The sequence below is a fragment of the Pristiophorus japonicus genome, chromosome 19, assembly GCF_044704955.1.
Source record: "Pristiophorus japonicus isolate sPriJap1 chromosome 19, sPriJap1.hap1, whole genome shotgun sequence".
NCBI lineage: Eukaryota > Metazoa > Chordata > Chondrichthyes > Pristiophoridae > Pristiophorus > Pristiophorus japonicus.
The window spans coordinates 46300265-46309314 of record NC_091995.1 but is presented as its reverse complement, the minus strand read 5'-3'; the positions used below and the strand labels follow the sequence as shown (position 1 = coordinate 46309314).

Here is a 9050-nt window from a genome sequence, read left to right as displayed (position 1 = left end):
CTCAAGAAAGAAACTTGTCGAGTTGCTGGATATGTTCCCATGTACCTGTCCACTCCAGGGGGGGTATTCCCCTGAGATCTGTCCCCTTTAACGAATCAGAAATGGTAGAATGGTTGACAGTGCAAAACAGGACAAAACTAACTAAGGGGCCAGAAACAAAGGAGCAAACAGAATGGAGGTCGGCAGGGTATAAACTTACAGCCTTCCAGGGATGGTACCAGCCCAATTATGATAATAACCATCAGCCTCCCTTCCTAAGCATTACTCCCAGAATAGGAAATCCTGAGGGTATAATATGCCTAGTGAGTAATGAAACTAAAAGAAATGGAAATGGAGAGACTGTACAAGATCAGAATGGATTGAGTTGTCCTTGTGAAGGACAAAATGGGGGAATGTGGAAATGTATTTTTATCTAAGCTGATACCATACGGTATTTGTGTGCCTTTTGATTAAAATGGAGTCCTGGCCCTTCCAGAACTTTCTGCATTTTTGATAGCCAGCTTATTATGAACAGCTAAACCTGCTGTTAGATGGCTGATGGTTATCAGACAGCTAGGAGACAAGTCATGCTGAGACAAGTAACCCCCCATGGTGCTCTCCTATTGTCTACACTACAGGAGTTCCATGTCACCCCACCCTTATCTTCTAGCCATTATCTCTTTCCTTTACCTCATCCATTTGAAGCAAACAGGTAAACTGACCAGGAAATTGGATAATCCTGATACAATACAAGACAGGTGATAGCCCATTACCTATGACTCATGGAGTAATGGCCGTTTGGCTTTCTGATAACCCTGACAAAAGGAAATATCTTGACACCATTTCAGGACCAGGATATAGTAATTAACTCTTTATCTGTATTCACTGACTGTGAGACAGAGCAATACACAGGGAGAGGCCAGAACTTGGGTTTTACTGTATAAATATCTTGTGAAGCTGTACCATTGCGGAGGTTTCGTTTAGCCCTTGACTGAGTGAAACCTACCCCTTGCGAGCAAGTAAATTAAAAGGGAAACTTCCATCGGAGTTGTAAGTGTCGGAGTCATTCTTTTCTGAGGTCGAGATTTCGACAAGAGATAGAGTAAGATGAAGCAGAAAAAGGGGGCGTATGACAGATATCAGGTTGAGAATACAAGTGACAACCAGGCTGAATACAGATAGTTCAGCGGGGAGATGAAAAAGTAAATCAGGGGGGCAACGAGAGAGTGAGGGAAGAGATTGACAGTTAACATAAAAGGGAATCAAAAAGTCTTCAATAGTCGTATAACTAGTAAACAGGTGGTAAGAGAAGGAGTGGGGCCTATTCGGGACCACAATGGAGACCTAGCATGGAGGCAGAGGGCATGGCCGAGTTGCTAAATTAGCACTTTGCATCTGACTTTTCCAATGAAGAAGATGCTACCAAAGTCATAGAGCAAGAGGTGGTAGTTGAGATACTGGATGGGATAAAAATTGATAAAGAGCAGGTACTAGAACGGCTGTCTGCACTTAAAGTAGGTAACCATTAGGACCAGATGGGAAGCATTCTAGGATGCTGACGCTGGTAAAGTTGGAAATTGTGGAGGTACTGGACATAATCCTTCAATCCTTGTTAGATACGGGAGTGTTGCTAGAGGTCTGGAGAATTGCAAACATTCAAAAAAGGGAAAAAGGAGAAACCCAGCAACTACCGGCCAGTCAGTTTAACCTCGGTAGTGGGGAAGCTTTTAGAAATGATAATCCGGGACAAAATTAACAGTCACTTGGACAAATGTGGATTCATTAAGGAAATTCAGCACGGATTTGTAAAAGGCAAATAGTGTTTAACTAACCTGATTGAGTTTGTTGATGAGGTAACAGAGATGGTTGATGAGGGCACTGCGGTTGATGTGGTGTACATGGACTTCCAAAAGGCATTTGATGAAATGCCAAGTAACAGAATTGCCAGCAAGTTGAAGCCCATGGAATAAAAGGGACACTGGCAGCATGGATAGAAAATTGCCTAAATGACAGGAGACAGAGAGTAGTGGTGAACGGTTGTTTATTGGACAGGAGATGGTATAAAGTGATGTTCCCCAAGGGTCTGTACTAGGACCACTGTTTTTTGATATATATTAATGACTTAGACTTGGGTGTACAAGGCACAATCTCAAACTTTGTAGATGACACTAAACTTGTAAATATAATAAACAGTGAGGAGGATAGTGATAGACTTCAAGAGGACATACGTAGTCTGGTGGAATCACGGGGCAGCTGAAATTTAACGCAGAAATGTGTGAAATGATGTATTTTGGTTGAACGAATGAGGGGAGGACATATAAACTAAATGGTGCGATCCTAAAGGGAGTACATTGACGGAATGACCAGTGGTATATGTGCACAAATCACTGAAGGTGACAGGGCAGGGTGAGAAAGACGTTAAAAAGCTTACGGGATCATGGGCTTGATAAATGAAGGCATAGAGTACAAAAGTTATGATAAACTTTTATAAAACACTGGTTCAGCCTCAACTGGAGCACTGTGTCCAATTGTGGTACAGCACTTTATGAAGGACGTGAAGGCCTCCGAGAGGGTGGGGATTGGGACTAGCTGAAGTGCTCTTGCAGAGAGCCGGCACGGGCTCAATGGACCGAATGGCTTCCGTCTGTGCTGTAACCATTCTATGATTGTATCTTCACGGTTTAGGGACAGTCCTTGACAACCAGTGACGGATCCACATGTTTTACTGCGATTGGACGGTGAGCTCCTGCAGCGACTACATATGAGTGAAGCTGGACTCGGGTCCATTCAAAGCGCTCAGTCTCGGCCTGTAACTGGGAGAGGCGGCGAGCGGACGGGACGGCATGTTTCTGTCACTTGTACTGAACTTCCACCACCTACAAGCGGCCCTGTCTGGTGAGTAGCCGGTTCCCGCTGCACTATTCAATGTCTACAGACTCACCCTCTGATCTTAGACTGGGACGGGCAGGCCTGTGGGTTACATCAGGTGTTTCACAAAGGGAGACGGGCTTGTGTGCGCGGCAGTGAAGCGATGGAGCCGGATTGCAATCTCCATCCTGTTTCTCAGGCTCGCCTCTCTCTTTGGTTGGATTAGATGGTGTCCATCACTGTCCAGACAGCCTGACATTGCCGCCCAGTTATTGGGGCAGCTTCTGTATTGACCCTGGCCAGTCGGAGGGGGACTGACAGTGTGTGCCCGCACAGCAGGCTTGCGGGTAGGGAAGTGTCAGTATAACTGCGATCCCAGTCCCAGCCTGACCCCCCGAGTGACCAGGAGCCCAGCGGCGAGACTCCTGCAGGAACGTGTCTCGGTCGCTTCGAGTTCACACTCCAGCCGGCGGGAAGCTGCACTTTAAAAGCTTCATTGTACCACTTGGGAACTTGAAAACCTTTTAAACCTCCCGATCAATGAGACAAATCATTAAACATAGAGGGGGAGGGATTGATTTTAATCCCAGGGGAACCGGTGACAGCGACCCGGGAACCTCTTTTACACCTTCCGATTCGCGTCAGGATGAAGCTTTGAGGCGACCCGTACAGGTTCTGGTGAAGTTTGATCTCTCAGGTTTACCCATCTGTTTCTCTCAGACTGAGCCACTGCATATTTGCAACATTTGCTGCTTTGATCAGATTCCCACCATGTGCAGTTCCACTCGGGGAATGTTGACTCTGTGGATGGGGTAAAGTGGGCGACAGCGAGACCCGCCCATTTCCCATCTTTCTCCCCGTTTCCCCCTTCTGTTGAGTCCAATGGTAGTAACACCCTGAAGCAATATAAAAGGGGCTCACACTTCCCGCGCCTGAATGGCCACATTGAACAATCCATCTCCTGTGTCTGCACAGATAACACCAGTTCCAAAATGCTGCACGTTTGAATGGAAACAACATTTGATCTCAGGTATAAAAACAGAAAATGCTGGAAATCTAAGCGGGTCAGGCAGCATCTGTGGGGAGTGAAACAGATTTAACGATTCAGGTCGATGAGACTTCGTCAGAACCACAGATGCTGCCTGACCCGCTGAGATTTTCAGCATTTTCTGTTTTTATTTCAGGTTCCAGCATCCACACTGTTTTGCTTTTTTATTTAATCTCAGGTCCCAGCACACCGTTAAAAGCTAAAATCTTTCAGGTTGAGAAATTAGATTTACCTGACAGATGTCCAACTCTTAACTGAATGTTTAATATATAATAACGTGATTCGATATTTGTCATTTCCAAATATCTCAGAGTACTTTTCATTCGAGAATAAAACAGAGAAGAAGAGAGAGGGAGATAGAGAAGAATAGCGAGAGAAAAATACAGTAAAAGAGAGAGATCGTGAGAAAGAATGAGAGGCACAAATATAAGGATGAAATAAAAAGGATCGATTCATTGAGGGAACGAAATAGATAGAAATGAAGAGAGACACAGTGAAAGTCAGAGAGATAGAGACAGGGAAAGAGAAAATGATAGAGACACAGATAAAAAGATATGGACAGCGGAGAGAGAGAAAGAGAAAGGGACAGTAATGTGTGTGAGAGAGACATGAGGAAAGAGGGAGAGAGAGTGATAACGAGAATGAGACATGGATAAAGACAGGGACTGAGAGAGAACGTGAAATAAAAACAGAGTGAGAGAGAGGGAAAGAGAGACAGGGAAAGAGAGAGAGAGGGAGACGGAGAGAGAGAGAGAGGACAGACATATAGAGAGACAGGGAGAGTGAGGGAAACAAAGACAGAGACAGGTACAGAGAGGGAAAGATGAAGGAACAGAGTGAAAGAGACAGGGAGAAAAAGAGAGAGAGAGAGAGACAGAGAGACGAAAGAGGGAGAGAGAGAAAGAGAGAGAGAAGAGACAGAGACGAGAGAGGGAGAGAGAGAGAGAGAGAGAAGAGACAGAGAGATGAGAGAGAAGAGACGGGAGAGAGAGAGAGAGAAAGAAGAGGGAGAGAGACGAGAGAGAGAGAGAGAATGAAGAGACAGAGAGACGAGAGAGAGAGAGAGAGAGAAGAGACATCGAGAGACCCTGTGACATTCTGCAAACCAGGGATCTATTCCCGGCCCCGGTGAGAGGGAGTCTGTAACAGTTACAGGACTCCGTAAACAATCTAGTCCATGGTCTGAGGGAGTCTGTAACAGTTACAGGACTCAGTAAACCAGGGATACATTCCCGGCCCCGGTCTGAGCGAGTCTGTAACAGTTACAGGACTCAGTAAAACAGTGACACATTCCAGGCCCGGTGTGAGCGAGACTGTAACAGTTACAGGACTCAGTAAACCAGGGATAGTTTCCAGGGCATAGCAATGCGAAAACTTTAAATATGAGCATCAACTGAAAATTCTAAAGATACTCAGCACTCCTGCACCATGAGTGGAGAGATAAGGATAGTCTAGAAACTCAGCAATCAACTATGATATAATCTGCAGTAAAATTATTGTAAAGTCCTGACCCTGCAGTACAGACTTACACGAGGCACATGCTGAAGTCAAGGTCACTCTGGACCTGCACCGTTATTTCCCAGCTCTCGAGTGGCACACTTGCCTGAGACCTGCCTTTATATACCTGTGTGGAACAGGAATGCAATGTCTCCTGCAAGTGCACCCCTGGTGGTAAAGTATGCTTGTGGTTACAGGTCATATCTAGTTACAGTCATGTATAGCATGGTAAGATACAGTTATATACAGTGCTGTGAGATACATGACATCAACGTCCCCCAAGGTCTTATTTTCTTTATAGATTCAGTCTCTCAGGTGGTCTATGCTCTCGCGTGGAGCGTCTTAGTTGTGGTTCAGTTGTTTGCCTTGGTGCCTGTTTTTCTTTCGGTGTGATTGCTGGTATCTCGCCTGGGCTGTCTGTTTCATTCAGTATGATTGCTGGTATCTAGCCTGGGCTGTCTGTTGAGACTGCCCTTTCCTCAGGTTATTCCCTCTGTCTGTCCATCAGGTGTGGTGTGAGTTCCACATTGTAGTCTGCCTCTGGTTCTGCAGTGTTGTTGGTGAATCTACTTTTTACTTGGTCTACATGCCTCTGGCAGGTTTGGCCATTGTCCATTTGTACAACCAGCAGCCTGTTTCCTTCCTTGCCTGTTACTGTCCCTGCAAGCCATTTGGGACCCCTGCCATAGCTTAGCACAGACACTTTGTCCCCTATCTCATTCCACCTCCCCCTCGAATTTTGGTCATGGTACTCAGTTAGCTTTCGGCGTTTTGCCTCAACAATATCATGCATGTCTGGGAGGATTAACGAGAGCCTAGTCTTTAAGGCCCGTTTCATCAATAGTTGCGCAGGGGTAACCCCAGTCAACGAATGCGGACAAGATCTGTATGCCAGCAGCAGTCGCGACTGGCGGCTCTGCAGCGTAGGACCTTGGATTTTTAGCATGCCTTGTTTAACGAATTGCACTGCTCGCTCCACCTGGCCATTGGAGGCCGGCATGAATGGTGCCGTCTTAACGTGATTTATGCCGTGGTCAACTATAAAATCTTGAAATTCTGGTAAAGCACGGACCATTATCACTGAACAATATGTCAGGAATTCCGTGCATTTGCAAACATGGTTCTAAGGCTCTCCACAGTGGTTGAGGTGGTGCTTGAGTTTAAAATGGTGCACTAGATCCACTTTGAAAATGCATCGACGACTACGAGGAACATTTTGCCTATGAATGGGCCCTCATAGTCTACATGTACCTGCGACCACGGTTTGGTGGGCCAGGGCCAGGGGCTTAGGGCGGCCTCCCTGGGGGCATTACTGAGTTGGGCACAAATGGTGCACCGCCTGATGCAGAGCTCCAAGTCCACGTCAATGCCAGGCCACCAGACGTGGGATTTGGCTAAGGCCTTCATAAGGACGATCCCCGGGTGCTCGTGGTGGAGCTCCCTGACAAACACCGTTCAGCCTCGCAAGGGCATAACTACTCAGCTGCCCCACATCAGGAAGTCTGCCTGTAATGATAGTTCAAGCATGCGCCTATGGAAAGGTTTGATCTCCTCGGGGCAGGCATCGTGAGCCTCTTCCTAGTCACCAGTTAAAACACATTTTTTGACTAAGGATAACGTGGGGTCGGTGGTCGTCCAGGCTCTGATTTGGCGAGCCGTCATGGGCGAACCTGTGGATTCAAAGGCATTGATTGCCATGACCATCTCACAGTCCTGTTCGTCGGACTCTTCCATAGTCGCCAGGAGTAGCCTGCTAAGCACGTCGGCACAGTTATCTGTGCCTGGTCTATGCCTTATTGTGTAGTCGTAAGATGCCTGCATGAGTGCCCACCACTGAATACGAGCCGAGGTTTTGGCATTTATTGCCTTGCTCTCGGATAGCAGGGATGTGAGGGGTTTGTGGTCGGTTTCTAACGCAAACTTGGCTCTGAAAAGGTATTTGTGCATCTTTTTGACACCGTACATGCATGCGAGCGCCTCCTTCTCAAACATACCGTACCTGCGCTCCACCCGCGAAAGTGACCTGGAGGCATAAACAATGGGTTGTAATTTACCCGCATCATTGACATGCTGTAAAACGCACCCGACCCCGTATGCTAACGCATCACATGTAAGAACTAGCTTTTTACCTGAGTCAAAAAATGCTAAAACACTGTTGGAACATAGAAGGTTGCATTATTGAAGGCGCGTTCTTGGGTGTACCCCCAAAACCAATGGCACCCCTTTCTGAGTAGCACGTGGAGAGGCTCCAGCAGCATGCTCAAGTTCTGCATAAAGTTCTCAAAGTAATTGAGTAGTCCGAGAAAGGCGCGCAGTTCCGAGACATTCCGGGGCCTGGGTGCCAGACGAATTGCTTCGGTTTTGGATTCTGTTGGGCGGATTCCATCAACAGCAATCCTTCTGCCCAAAAATTCAACCTTGGGCGCGAGAAACAGACACTTGGATTTCTTAACTCTTAGGCCTACCCGATCCAATCGACTTTGTACTTCTTCCAAATTGCGGAGATTGGAGTTGGTGTCCCTGCCCGTGATGAGAATGTCATCTTCAAACACAACTGTCCCTGGGATGGACTTGAGCAGACTCTCCATGTTGTGCTGGAATATAGCAGCTGTCGACCTGATGCCGACTGGGCATCGATTGTACAGAAAAAAACCTCAATATGTGTTGATGGTGGTGAGTAGCTTAGACTCTTTGGTCAGTTCTTGCGTCATATACGCAGATGTGAGGTCTAGTTTCGAGAAAAGTTTTCCTCCAGCCAATGTAGCAAACAGGTCCTCCGCTCTGGGCAGCGGGTATTGGTCCTGTAGGGAGACTCTGTTTATGGTAGACTTGTAATCCCCACAGATTCGTACAGGTCCATCAGGCTTCATGACGGGAATGATAGGACTTGCCCAGTTGCTAAATTCCACGGGTGAGATAATGCCTTTCCGCAGAAGCGGGTCCAGTTCGTGTTCAATCTTTTCCTTCATCACATAAGGCACAGCTCTAGCCTTGTGATGGACCCGTCTGGCATCCTGTGTGATGTAGATTTTAACTTTTGTCCCTTTGAAGGTGCCCACCCCTGGCTGAAAGAGATCTTCAAAATGACTTAGAACTGTTGAGCAGGAGCTCCGTTCCTCTGACGACATGGCATGAACATCATCCCATTTCCAATTTAGTTTTGCCAGCCAGCTTCTCATCAACAGTGCTGGGAGATCTCCGGGGACAATCCACAGGGGAAGTTGGTTCACCGTCCGTTTGTGTGTGACTGAGAGCATGGCGCTGCCAAGGACTGGGACAATTTCTTTGGTATAGATCCTTAGTTTGGTGTCGATCCTAGTGAGTTTTAGTCTGTTGCTTTTGTGCGGCCACAGATGTTCAAATTGTTGGACGCTCATGAGAGATTGACGAGCTCCCGTGTCCAGTTCCATGTTGACGGGTATCCCGTTGAGTAGGACCCTCATCATTATTGGAGGCGTCTTGTTGTAAGAACAGTGGACATTGATCGTGTTGACCCGCTGTACCTCAGCATCCCGGGCACTGTCCCCACCGTCTTCTGGTCTGCTTTCCGACCCTTCTGATTCGTATACCAGCCGAGCTGCTGTTTTTCTGCACATGCGAGCAAGATGGCTTGTATAGTTGCAGTTTCTGCAAACAGCATGATGAAATCGACACCCAC

General features: G+C 47.0%; 1 pseudogene; it reads left to right on the top strand.

Annotated features, from left to right (window-relative positions):
- Positions 1–2822: 2822 nt before the first annotated feature.
- LOC139230205 (major histocompatibility complex class I-related gene protein-like) overlaps positions 2823–9050 on the top strand; it is a 32499-nt pseudogene continuing 26271 nt past the window's right edge.